Source organism: Rattus norvegicus, chromosome 7, assembly GCF_036323735.1.
Source record: "Rattus norvegicus strain BN/NHsdMcwi chromosome 7, GRCr8, whole genome shotgun sequence".
NCBI lineage: Eukaryota > Metazoa > Chordata > Mammalia > Rodentia > Muridae > Rattus > Rattus norvegicus.
Window position 1 is genome coordinate 19146367 of NC_086025.1, and position 14282 is coordinate 19160648.

At 47.1% G+C, this 14282-nt stretch overlaps 1 pseudogene; it reads right to left on the minus strand.

Annotated features, from left to right (window-relative positions):
* Positions 1–2665: 2665 nt before the first annotated feature.
* LOC134479846 (uncharacterized) lies at positions 2666–13782 on the minus strand (annotated as a pseudogene).
* Between the last annotated feature and the right edge of the window lie 500 nt (positions 13783–14282).

A 14282-nucleotide genomic window follows, 5' to 3' on the forward strand; every position in this document is an offset into this window, starting at 1 on the left:
TGTGTGTGTGTGTGTGTGTGTGTGTGTGTGTGTGTGTGTGTCTGTGTCTGTGTGTATGCTCACACTTGTAGAGGCCAAAGGTCAAAAGTAAGTACCTTCCTCATCACTTTCTACCTTTTTAGAACAATTATTACATTTGTTTATTTGGGGAAGGGATATTCACACCATGATGCTGGTGTGGAAGTTGAAGGACAATTTTTGGGAGTTGATTCTTTTCTTTTACCATGTGGGTCACAGGGATCACATGCTGGTTTGGCAACAAGAGCATTTACCCACCTTCATTCAGTGAGCAGAAAGCTCATAGAATAACTGGCAATCTTGGGATCTTGGGATCCTCTATCCAGTACCTCCAATACTGAGATCACAGCTGTACTTGTTGTTGTTGTTGTTGTTGTTGCTGTTGTTGCTGATGTTGTTGTTTAATGTGAATATGGAGAACTCAAGTCCTCAGGCTTCTGTGGTGAGCATTTTACCCACTAAGCCATTTCCCCTAAACACTCTCTATTTTGAATAAGAAGAAAGCTCATCAGATCATAGAAATCGGATCCAAAAGCTATAACAACAAAAATGGCACTGTAAATCTTTAAATAGTTTTTCAGATCTATCTTAATTTTAACAGGGGAGGTGGTGTGTGTAGTGAATTCTGGAGCCCACAGAGACATAAAGGTCCTTTGTAGCTGGAGTCATAGGTGGATGTGAATCAGGGCTGTAAAGAGAATATAATATATAATATATGATGTATGATGTATGATACATGAATATATATATATATATATATATATATAATCTAGATTTTACAATCTCTTCAGAATATGGTGATGACCTTTTTCACCAAAATTTGAAGCAAAGGATGTATAATTGGTTATGGAGTCTAAATAGGATACAGAAGCATATTTGTTTGTTTTTCTGTTTTTTGAGACATCGTTTCTCTATAACAGCCATGGCTGTCCTGAAACTTGATTTGTAGACCAAGCTGGCCTCAAGCTCACAGGGATCCTCCTGCCTCTGCCTCCTGAGTGCTAGGATTAAACGTGTTCTCCACCCTGCCTGTCCCTAGAAGGAATGTTTTTAATTAAATGTAAGTAGTTACTTTGACTATATGTTTATGATGATAAGGATTGGACCAGGAGCTTCATGCATGCTGAACATATATTGTGCCACTAACTGGTAGCCCCAGCTCCCTAAAATTTCTTAGACATTCTATCCAGTGGTAAAATAAATAATGTAAATGTCCAAATTCTCATTCAAAGGCAATGCATTAAACTTGATGCATCCTAGAAATGGAAGTTCAGGGAATGAGATGTCATTCTGTAGTTATTAGGGAGAAAAAAATTAACACCAGCAGCTACTGTAGTAGAGTGCTTGTGTTTATGTTGGGAGCAGTAGGATCCAGTCCAATCTGCTTGAAAGCAATATAGTAACATCAACTAACAGTAACTGTGCTTATAAGAATGTAAATAACATCTATGCTGATCCTGAAATATGGCATTTTAACAAGCTAATTATTTAAACTAGAGATCCCTCGAGAAGAGCTGCTCTGGGAGGACACTTTTACTTTGACATTCCTTTATCTACCTAAATCCAGATTTCCAAAGAACACAGTTATTTTTGCTTCCTTCCCTAGGTTTCATTAACTAACCCCATATAGTCGGGAATCAAGACTAAAGAATGTAATCACAACGGGACAGTTCTTTCACAAGCCATGGACTATCTCCTAGGCCCATTCAATTCCCAAACACACTCCGTCACTAACTGCTGTCTAGGCCTGGGGTTCATTTATTCCTCTAATATTCCTTTCGACTCCTCAGATTGGTCATCTTCCCCATCTCCCTCCCACGAAGAAGACAGTATAATTATGTAGACCTCATTGGGTAATGGCACTTCTGTGGTTCTTCCTCAAGCATGTTAATAGATGTGTTTATCTTTTTCTCCTATTAATCTCTCATTGTTGCTTCATTCCAGCAAGTCAGTGGAAAAGGTAGGGGCCACTTTCCCTTTGCCCTGCATCTACATAATCATTCAGTTGAGCTGGAGAGAGGAAAGCACCGATCCAGGCCATTTAATTGATTTTTTTTTTTTGCAACAGGCTGGATGAAGTTAGAGATAACGAAACGATAAAAATGCTAAGAATGTACTGTGTGCTGATTAAAGATGAGGAACTATTGCTGTCTCTGTGGATTTGGAATGACTTCCAAATTCCAAATTGCCCTGTTCAGTGAAAAGGGCAAAAGGGAAGAGCATTTTGCATGAACCAGTGCTCTGCTGGAGAATCAGAGCTAGAGACTTCTGGAAGGACTTTGGGGCTGGGGGTTGGGGGGGCTTGGGGAAGGGGCTGGAACAGGTAATCTGAAGAGTGCAGAGGCCAGGCCATAGGTCGGAGGTGGGGCAGCAGATCCTTCCACTGGTATATTTTCTTCTTCCCAAATGTCTTAGTTCTGCTGTTAAGGACTTACCTGTTTCTGGTTGGTTGGTTGGTTGGTTGGTGGGTAGGTGGGTGGGTGGATGGGTGGGCATATGTGGACCCAGGGCACTCTGCATACCAGGCAAGTATTCTGATCCCCAGGGCCTCTGAATATCTTTCAGCTCAGTGAAAAAGAGCCAGGGAGACGACCGAGAATATTCCCCTTTACTCAAATCAACTGATTGTGACTTTAATCACATAAACAACAAACACCGTCACAGCAACACCAAATCAAACAGTTGATGGAATAAACCCTAATAGCGGTCAGAGGAATAATGCTTCTCTTGTTTCCTTTGCACTTGATCTTAGCCTAGAGGCAAACAAATGACTGTTTCATTTTTTATAAAAACAAATAATGAGAAACTCTGCGTCATACCTTCCACCCTACCTTCCCCTCATCTGTGGTAGGACTTTGTGCAGCTTAGGTCAACCTGTGTGGCCTCCTGACAGCAGAGTTCAAGGCCTTACTTCCTCCCTCAGTTTGACAGCTAGAGGCGTGGTTTGTACTGTAGCAACTTCAGCAGGCAACTAAGTTTTCTTTCCTAACTAAGCAGATAACCTCCGTCTTCCCATTAAAGGGAGCACCAAGTACTAATTCTAAACAATTGTTCCCGGAACAGTGTTCATAATCCTGGAAAATGTGTCTAAAATGAATCTACTTGGATTGATGTGCTGACCCACTTAGGAAGATTGGGCTTCAGAGAGCAGCAGTTAGCATTTCTTCCCCAGGCACAATGAGCTTGTGTCAGTTCTTGTCTGGATCTGTTCCCTTGTCAAGGTTACTTGGGATCCTCTCAGACAGCTGGAAACTCAGTGAGCAGCCTGTGATTCTCTTTTGTCTGCGACCTTGGTTCTAGGTCCTGAGGAACATTTTGGAGGCCTGTGTTTCTGCCTTTGTGTGACAGAGTAGCTGAGGGCTGGGTGTTCCTCGGAGGTCCCTTTCAGACATCAGTGCAGAGTACAGTTAGGTGTAAACTATTTTAAAACTTGCTTTTCTTCAAGAGTGGGGGCTGGGAGTAGAAGATGACTCAGCAGTTAAGAACTCCAGCTGCTGCTCTCCCAGAGGACAGAGGAGCCAGATTTGGTTCCCAGCACCTGCAGCGAAGTTCACAACTGTCTGTAACTCCAGTTCCAGGGCATCCGACACTGTCATCTGACCTCTGAAGCCTCCGGGCACACACGTGGTGCAACAGACCTACATGTGGACAAGACACTCATATGAAAGAACCTCAGAAAGAGTCTCAGGATGGCTCGCCCCAGGAAACACAAGAGACCAGCTTGATGTAAAAGCAAGAGGCAGTTTATTATAATGAAGCTCCGGCTGACACGTGTCTCTTGCAGGAGACAGAGGAGTCGACCCTGAAACTCAAAAATCAAGGGTTTATATAGGGAAAGCTAGGGGGTTTGGCCCGGTTACACACAATTGGCTGTTTCAAACAGTGGCGGCTAATTTCCAGCGCGGCTGTAAGTGATTGGCTCATTCAAACATAGCAGTGAGATTACAACACAGCAAAAGAGTATGTGCTGACTGGGGCATTCGGGATTTTAGAAGCCAGGTGTTTATCAGGGCTTGAAGGACATATGGTTAAAGTGTGACTCTGAGGGAGTCACATCTGGGGGAGATGCCCTCCTGCCAGATGGTTTATGGGTCAGTCCTGATAACTCGGGCTGGTTTCTGCATTCCTTTTCTTTATCTTTATGGTCTGTTAGTCCTGGCGGCAGGGTGGGCCCCGTCATGCCTGGACTTGCCTGGGCCTGCCTTTCACGTTTTTCTTAGCCCTGAGTCTGTGAATTTTGAAACTTACTCTTTACTTTAAATCTATATCCTTTCATTCCCCTCTTCTTCTTTTGACTCCTAATCATAGAATGTAAACACCAGTGTCCCCCAGTTCTGTCTCAAATTGGACTATAGGTTGGTATTGTCTCTGTATTACCATGAGCTTTACGGCGTCTATCTGGTTCTGAATAAACGCCATGCCCTTGTTAATTATGCAGGGGCCAAAAATTAGAGCTAGGCAGACAAGGAACACAGGTCCAGCCAGGGCTGAGAACAATGTGGTCATCCATGGCGACTGAGAATACCAGGACTCGAACCACCCTTTCTTAGAGTCTCATTCTCGTCTTCAGTGTCCCAACCTTTCTCTCAATTTTTGCATAGAGTCTCTGACCACCCTGGTATGGTCTGCGTAGAAACAACACTCTTCTTTTAGGGCGGTGCATAAGCCTCCCTCTTTTAAGAACAATAGGTCAAGGCCCCTTCTATTCTGTAGAACTACTTCTGATAAAGAAGTTAAGGATTTTTCTAAGGCATCTATAGATTTTTCTAGCAGCCTCAGGTCTTCATTAACAGCATCTTTGAGCGATTGAATTCCCTGTCTTCCCTCAACTAACGCTGCTATACCCGCCCCCATAAGCAATGCTAGGGTAAGGGTTATTGGTTCTCTTTTAAATCTGGTGTTGGTGTATTCTTCTTCGAGGCTATCACCGGGGTGGTAATGTACACGAGGTATAAGCTGGATCATAACACAAAAATCATAAGAATTGAAAACACTAGTTGATACACATGGGGTGAGTCCTGTGTTGCATGCCCACCATCCGACGGGGTTTGGTACAAGATAGTGACTGGAGTCTGTCTTAGCAATGGGATGGATTTGGCCACACAGGTGTTTGTGAGTGGGTGGTGGGGTCACTATACAGAGGCCGGGACTATCCCCCGAGACTTCAGTCAAGGTCAATTTTTTTCCTGTTCCCCAAGAGGAAGAAGCATGACTTGTGGTCATATTGTAGCTTCCATTGAAAGCTATCCCTTCGTAGTAAGGGGGCCCTGAGGATAGGCACAACCAGCAGTCAGTGGTGGCATCCGGGTCAGTCTCATTAAGGGTGGAATAAGCTCCTTGAATTAAATTAAACATTCTTTGGCCGGTTGTAGGAGCCTTGAATGGGAGCTCCTGAGGAGGAGTTTGGGATATACTTATAGTCCTTACAGCCGGTGGGGCGGTTTTTGGGACCAGCGGCTTGATTCTGATGGGGAGGCCCTGCTCAGGGAGGACCTTGTTGGGTCCTAAAGGTACTGGAAGGGTGCTCTCTACAGTCAGTTTAATTGTGAATATTAACCCAGGATCTTTTCCAGGAGCATCTACTCGCAGACCCCAAACATTTCCTCTGTGCCAACTCCGGCACTCCTATTTCCCTTTATCAGTAAACTTTATAAGTATAGGATTACAATATTTATCTTTACAAGGTCCCTCTGGACCGTTGGTAGAAGGCACAGCACACCCTTTAAGATATCTGCCAATCTCTCTTTCGCCCTGGGTTTCTTCATCATGACTACTGTTTCTCTTTACAGTGATTAAATCCCACTTTGAGGAGGGATTCCAGTAAGCTTGCCCTGTTGTCTCACACAACCCCAAGCGGCGCAATAGAAGTCAGGCCTTCCCCCACACTGGTCCCGAAGCTTTCTGTGTTGTCCTTGTCCGGGACAGACGTAGATCCCTGCTGATCTGAGACTGGCTTGATAAAACCGTCCTGAGCACCCGTATATATCTGAGGCCGCTAATGGGGATTGGACACATTGTTTTTCAGGGGGTGCATTAAGAAGGTCAAGATGGTCTGGGATATCCCAGGCAGGCGAGCCTGCTGCTAACTTACAAAGGTCAGGGGTGAGGTCTGGCCACCATGTCCATGGGGGCCGAACAGCGGTGGTTGACCACACGATGTCTCCCTCTCCATTTTGTACTTCCCACGTTTGTTGGACAGGGGTGTGTGGGTTGTTGTTACTTATCTCTAGGGCTGCGCCAGCGGCGTAAACGCAGCTTAAGAGGATTAGTAGTCTTTTCCAGCGTCCATCCATCTGGATCAGTTTCAGGGGTTGCTCTCTTAACGTGAGACTCGTGGACCCAAGTGGGAATTCCTTCAACTTTGACCACGGTGGGCATCGTCAGCAATACCAGATATGGTCCTTTCCACCTCAACTCTAAGTTTCCTGCCCAATGTCTCCTCATCAGGACGGTGTCTCCCACTTCAACCTGGTGCGGCACTTGTGTGTCACCAGCAATATAGGTTTCTCTTAATTGTGTCCATATCTCTTTTCTTACTGTTTCTAAGGCCTTGAGCTGAATCGAGAGGTTGAAAGAGGGAGAGAAAAATACATCTGGGCTAGTTTTATCTTTTATAAACATATAAATGGATGGAGGGGCTCCAAACATCAATTCAAAGGGGGTCAAACCAAAAGGGCCTGGGGAGTTTCGAACCCTGAATAAAGCATAAGGGAGAAGGGCTGTCCAATCGTTTCCACTGGTCTCTAAGGCTAATTTTGTTAAGGTCTCTTTTAATGTTCTATTCATTCTTTCTACCTGTCCTGAACTCTGGGGCCTGTATGCACAGTGTAATTTCCAATTAATCCCCAGTTGTCTGGCCACTCCCTGACTTACCTGGGAGACAAAAGCAGGTCCGTTGTCTGACCCAATTACCTTAGGTACCCCAAAACGGAGCAGGATTACTTCTAGTATCTTCTTGGTTACCACGTTGGCAGTTTCATTTTTTTGTAGGGAATGCTTCAACCCAGCCTGTAAAGGTGTCTATAAAGACTAGAAGATATTTATTTCCATACTGGGCAGGCTTTACCTCCATAAAATCGGTTTCCCAATAGGTTCCAGGTCTATCTCCTCTCAAACGCCTTCCTTCTAGGGGCCTGTTGGACCCAGCATTAGTAAATGCACAAGTGCGGCAGTTTTTGACTAGATTTTCGGCAGCCTTCTTTAATCCAGGAATAGAGTAAGGGGACCTATTAACCAATTCTATTAACTTTTTAGCCCCCAGATGGGTAAGGCAGTGTATATCAGCCAAATATTCCTGCCCCTCTTCTTCTTTGAGAGTTCTGTTGTCTGTCTACTTGGTCTCTGACTGGGATTTAGTTTTCATCATCAGAGTCATGGGTCCATGAGCTGCTTTCTTTGCCTCCTGATCTGCCATTTGACTTCCTTTGTCTATGGGTCCGGTCCCTTTTTGGTGTCCTGGGCAATGTATTATTGCCACTTTATGGGGCAAGTGAACAGCCTCTAGCAGGCTAAGGATCTCTTCTTTATTTTTAATATCTTTTCCAGCAGATGTTAAGAGTTCACGCTGTCGGTATATTGCCCCATGGATATGTGCTGTAGCAAAGGCATACCGGCTGTCTGTGTAAATATTGATAATCTTCCCTTTTGCCAGCTTTAGGGCCTGGATCAGTGCGATGAGCTCCACTCTTTGGGCCAATGTGCCCTCAGGCAGACTGCTGGCCCATATGACGGCCTTTCCATCTACCACCACTGCCCCGGCCCTCCTCTTACCTTCTACCACGAAGCTGCTTCCGTCGGTATACCAAGTCATTGCCCCTGGCCATGGTTGGTCTATGAGGTCTGACCGAACTCTCCGGTTTCTTCTGCCAACACTTCCTCACATTTGTGTATAGGGGCTTCATCAGCCTCAGGTAACAGGGTAGCAGGATTGAGGATAGCCGGGGGGGGGGGGTTTACTCGTTCAGTCAGCAATAGACTCTGGTAGTGAGTCATCCAGGCGTTGGTCATCCAGCGGTCTGGTGGCTGTCGGATAATGCTCTCAAGCGAGTGTGGGGCCACTATCGTAACACTCTGGCACATAGTCAGCTTGTCAGCGTCTTTGACCAGTATAGCCGTTGCTGCTATGGCTCGCAAACAGGAAGGCCACCCACTAGCCACAGGGTCCAGTTTCTTTGATAGGTAGGCCACCGGTCGTTTCCAAGGCCCCAAGGCCTGAGTTAGGACTCCTCTGGCCACGCCATTTTTCTCATCAATATATAGGATAAAAGGTTTACTTAGATCTGGTAGGGCTAGTGCCGGGGCCTGTAGCAGCGCCTACTTGAGAGTCTCAAAAGCCAATTGATGGTCTTTAGTCCAGGTGAACTCTCCTTTTTCTTTAGTTAAGGGTTATAGCGGGGCTGCCATAGTCGCGAACCCTGGGATCCAAAGCCTACAGAACCCCGCAGTGCCCAGAAATTCTCTCACCTGACGAGATGTGGTCGGGATTGGAATCTGCATTACCGTCTGCTTCCTGGCCTCTGTGAGCCATCTCTGTCCATCTCTTAGGGGGTATCCCAAGTAAGTTACTTTCTTTTGACATAACTGTGCTTTCTTGGCTGAGATCCGGTACCCCAGTTCACCTAGCTCGACCAGGAGGGTTTGAGTCCCGATTTCACAGTCTTTGTGGGTTTCTGCGGCCAATAGAAGGTCATCAACATATTATAAGAGAACATATTGTATTTTTGGCCCCAAAAGGGGCCAAGTCGTGGTGCAAAGCCTCATCGAACGGTGTGGGTGAGTTTTTGAATCCTTGGGGCAGTCTCGTCCAAGTCAGCTGTCTGACTTGCCCACTGTCGGGATCATGCCATTCAAAGGCGAACAAAGGTTGGCTGTTGGGATGTAATCTCAGACAAAAGAAAGCATCCTTGAGGTCTAAGACGGTGTACCAGATTCGCTCAGATGTTAGTGTGCTGAGTAAGTTGTAGGGGTTTGGCACTGTAGGATGGATGTCTTGGACTCGCTTATTAACTTCTCTAAGATCTTGTACTGGGCGATAGTCATTAGTCCCTGGCTTTTTTACGGGGAGTAGGGGGGTGTTCCATGGAGACTTCCATGGAACCAGAATCCCTTGTTGAATGAGTCTGGTAATGTGAGGGCGTATGCCCTCCCTAGCTTCTCTACTCATGGGGTATTGTCGGACCCCAATGGGGGTGGCTCCAGACTTAAGCTCGATTACCACCGGGGGAACTTGCTTTGCCATTCCCATACCCCCCGTCTCGGCCCATGCTCGAGGGAATCGGTCAAGCCAGTCTTGGATTCCCTCGGGAAGTCTCAGTTTATTTTGGTAGAGCCGGTATTCTTCTCCTAATTGTAGAGATAACGTCAGGGCCCGAGGCTCTCCTACTCCCCAGGATACCTCTGGTTGGTGAGAGGCGAAAGTTATGTGTGCCTTTAATTTGGTTAGCAAGTCTCTTCCTAGCAGGGGCATAGGACACTCCGGTATGACTAGGAACGAATGAGTCACTCTATTCCATCCTGGATCCACTGTCTGGGAGGTGGTCCATGGGTACGATTTTTTCCCGGTGGCCCCAATCACTACAGTCTTTTCACCCCTTTTTAATTTTCCCAAAGGCGTCCACAGAACGGAAAACTCAGCACCTGTGTCGACTAGGAAATGTACAGGAGTCCCCTCCACATCTAAAGTTACCCTAGGCTCGGGGAGGGGGGCCAAGCCCCGTCTCCCCTAGTCTTCGTGATCTCCTAGGGACAATACTTTCACCTCCTGCTTCCTCTAGGGGCATTCACGAGCCCAGTGACCGGTATCTTTGCAGAGTCTACACTGGTTTCTTTCCTGGCGAGGTAGATCTCCTCCAGGCCTCCTTGGCCCCTGCCTTTTTCCGTCTCCCAGGTTCCCTAGCTGTCTAGTCCTGTCTCTCCTTTCTCTCTCTCCTACAGCAGCCAGAATCCTAGTCAAAACTTTCTCTTGCCTCTGGTCCCTTCTATCTTCGTCTTCTCTCTTCTCTCTTTTCTCTCTCTCTAACTTCTCTTCCTCTGTCTCTCTCTTATGATACACTTTCTCTGCCTCTCTCACCACAGCTCTTATGGTGTAGTCCTGTACCCCCTCGATCCGTTGTAACTTCTTTCTAATGTCTGGGGCTGACTGCCCAATAAAAGCCATAATCACTGAAGCCCGTTGTCCCTCAGACGTAGGGTCAAATGGGGTATATCTCCTATGTGCCTCCATAAGCCTCTCTAGAAAAACTGAAGGGGATTCTGTTGTTCCTTGCATGACCTCTCTTACCTTGGTCAGATTGGTGGGCCATCGTGCAGCACCTCTGAGACCCGCCACCTGAGCCCGGCGATAATTGGACAGTCGTTCCCTACCTTGTGCCGTGTTATAATCCCAATGCGGCCGGGTCAATGGGAATCCTTCCTCTATCTCGGCCGGGGTCTGGACCGGTCGCCCGGCCTCGTCTCGGACATTTTTCCGAGCCTCGAGGAGAATCCTCTCCTTCTCCTCGGTGGTGAAAAGGGTTTGTAGGAGCTGTTGGCAGTCGTCCCACATTGGCTGATGGGAATACATCAGTGACTCAATTAGGCTCGTGAGCCCTGCAGGGTTCTCAGAGAAAGAGAGGTGGTTAGTCTTCCAGTTATAAAGATCGGAGGAGGAAATAGGCCAATACTGTAAGAGCTGTAAATTGTTTTGGTCAGTAGGGGGAGCCCCGACCACTCGGAGAGGGAGTGCTATGGTCAAATCTGCTGGTCCTTCCGGGGAGGCTCCTCGCCGACTCCTCGTTCAGGCTGAGGGCCCTCCTCCCCCAATTCCCGGGGCTTGAGCCATAGGAGGGGCAGAGGGCAGAGCCATGGGAGCGGCCGGGGGGTGGGGAGCTGGCAGGTAGGGAGGGAGCTGTGGGGAATCAGGCCACTCAGGAGGCTCTTCAATCTCGGGGTAGATCTTAGGGGTCGCGCAGGCAGTGGGCTGCACTCGCTCCCCTCCTCCTCCTCCTGAGGTTTTGGTTTTGTTTTGTCCTTCACATCATCTTCCTCGGACCATCAGGATCTTAGTGCCGGGACGAAGGGGTGGGATGAATGGACGGACCCACTGGGGTGGGGGATCGTGCCAAATCTTCCCATACTACGATGTATGGCTGCTGATCCGGGTGGGATCCCGCTCCTTCCTGAAAAACAATATCCTTGATGGTAGGTAAGTCAAAAGTCCCCTGGGAAGGCCATCCCACACCAAACATGGGCCATTCCGAGGAACAATAATTCAACCAGGGTTATTTTTTGACTATCACTGATAGATTCCATCCTCTCGCCCTAACGTCCGTCCAATGGTCTTGAGTTAGAGACAGAGGGGTTGTAACAGTCTGACCCATAGTAAAGAACAAGTACAGGGACAACACAAAGACAGAGGCAAAAATCACCAACACGTTCAGACACTCTCGCCCACGTTCGGACTTATACAGCCAGCCAAATGCTACCTCAGATGGGGTAGTATTCCGTGTCCACTCCCGCCTGGGTAGAAGGAGCCCTCTGTCTCCTTGGTTCCAGAAAACCACAGCCAGGTTCTCCTGACTGCCCACAGCCAGGCTCTCCTGACTGTTCTCCGCCCGTGGAACATCTTCCAGGGTTGCAGCTTGCGGGCCCGGGGCGTTGCCCCTTCCGCGGCCAGAGGATCCTTACAGACCGCAGAGGCAGCTGCACAAAGTGGGATTCCATGTCTACTCTCTTAGCACTGACCAGAGTGTGAGATTCCACGTCCACTCTCTTAGCACTGACCGGTACTGAGACACACATAAACACACGGCGGCCGCACTCTTACATTCACCACTCACACTTCCAAGGGGCCTTCGGATCCCCAGGGGCTACGCACTGATCCCAGATGAGCCCCCAAATGAAAGAACCTAGCTCAAGTCTCAGGATGGCGCGCCCCAGGAAACACGAGAGACTGGCTTGATGTAAAAGCAAGAGGCAGTTTATTATAACGAAGCTCTGGGCCGACATGTGTCTCTCGCAGGAGACAGAGGAGTCGACCCCGAAACTCAAAAATCAGGGGTTTATATAGGGAAAGCTAGGGGGTTTGGCCCGGTTACACACAATTGGCTGTTTCAAACAGTGGCGGCTAATTTCCAGCGCGGCTGTAAGTGATTGGCTCATTCTAACATAGCAGTGAGATTACAACACAGCAAAAGAGTATGTGCTGACTGGGGTGTTCGGGATTTTAGAAGCCAGGGGCTTATCAGGGCTTGAAGGACATATGGTTAAAGTGTGACTCTGAGTAAACTGGGGGAGATGCCCTCCTGCCAGATGGTTTATGGGTCAGTCCTGATAACTCGGGCTGGTTTCTGCATTCCTTTTCTTTATCTTTATGGTCTGTTAGTCCTGGCGGCAGGGCGGGCCCCGTCATGCCTGGACTTGCCTGGGCCTGCCTTTCACGGTTTTCTTAGCCCTGAGTCTGTGATTTTTGAAACTTACTCTTTAGTTTAAATCTATATCCTTTCACATACACATAAAATAAACAAGTGAAAGAAACTTAAAAATAAACAGAATAATGCAAGAGCTGGCAAGATGGCTCAGCAGGTAAAAGTGTTTGTTCCACAAGCCTGACAACCCAAGTTTAGTGGCCCAGCACCCAGAAAAAAGAGCAACTCCTGAGAGCTGACCTCTGTCCTTGTCATGAATGCTTGTGCCTGCAGAAACGCACAGGTAGGCACACAGACACACACACACACACACACACACACACACACACACACACACATGAAAATAAACATTATTTTTTAAAGACTAATTAAACAGCTAGGCAGTTGTGGCACAACTTTTAATCCCAGCACTTGGGAGGCAAATACAGGTGGATCTCTGAGTTCAAGGCCAGGCTGGTCTATAGAGTGAGTTCCAGGACAGCTAAAGCTGCACAGAGAAACCCTGTTGGGGATTTGGCCTCAACTGAACAATGAAGGGGAAATGACAGAAAGAAATGACAGGGACAGGATGGAAAGACAGCTGCAGGATCTGGCCCCCTGGCTTGATGGTTTCCTTTCCCAACAAAGTAGAAAAGCATTACTAGGGTGAGAACCAGAAGACAACAGAAACTTCAGAGGGGTGGGCTAAGAATGTATGATTGACAGGCTTCACAGGGATGGCTGCCAGAGAACAATCAAACTTCCTGGGGCTCAAGAGATGACTCAGAGGTTAAGAGAGCTAAGAGGTTAAAAGCTTCAAGAGGAATCTGGTTCAATTCCCAGCACCCACATGGCAGTTAGCAGCTGTCTGTAACTCTAGTTCTAGGGGATCTGACACAGACAGACAAGCAAAAGAACACCAAGGCACATAAAGGAAAAAAAAAGGAATCACCAAAAGAAATTTTAATGGAGGGAAAAAAGGAAAAAGAAAACACTTTCTAGGAATTCTCACCGACGAAGCTTATAGAGAGCTGTCTTTTTTTTTTAAGTTTATTAAAATTTCGGTTTTTGAAGGTCAAGGTAGGACAAGCTCTCTGTTTTGAGTAATTCTCTTTTTTCAAATAAAGCCCCACAGCTTACCTAGCCTGGTCTTTGCAATACAGATCTGATTGATCCATGTGATTACAAACATAAGGGCCGACCAAATGTTAAACAAGGTGAATCTCAAGAGAGATAGAAAAAGAATAAAGTTTTGTTTTTTTAATTTTTTTAAGAAAGCCAGACTCTAAGACAAATGCAGCAGAGATTAAAACTCACTGGGATGGGGCTCTGAAGATTTAGGGGTAATCCTTGAATAATCCTTAGAAATAGATACCTCTGGTGCCAATCAGATGAAAGGATTGGATGGATTTTCCATCACACATGGCAACAAAGCCTGTGTGGGGACTGGAAAGACATCGATGCTCTTCACAGGGTCATGGAGGCACAGTTCTGGAGACAGGCAGGAGAAAAAGCAACATCAGTTACAGAAGTGACCCTTCTGCTCCAAGGACCCCACTCCTCTGGTTATGAGGAGTAGGAGGCAGGCCTGGAAGCATGGCCGGTGCAGAGAGAGCACTTGCCTAGGATGTGCAAGACTTTGGATTTCATCCCAGCATTATGGAATAAAGGAAAGAAACATCAAGAGGCAGAAAGCAAGGGACCCACTGTGAGTTAATGACTACAGAGACACGGTGTTTGATGTTTGGTTGGTTGGTTTTTGAGACATGTCTGACAGTCATGGAACTCTGTAGACCAGGCTGTCCTCGAACTCAGAGATCCACCTGCCAGAGGACAGGGATTAAAGGCGTGAGCCACAAAGGCCTGGCTGTCAGGATTATT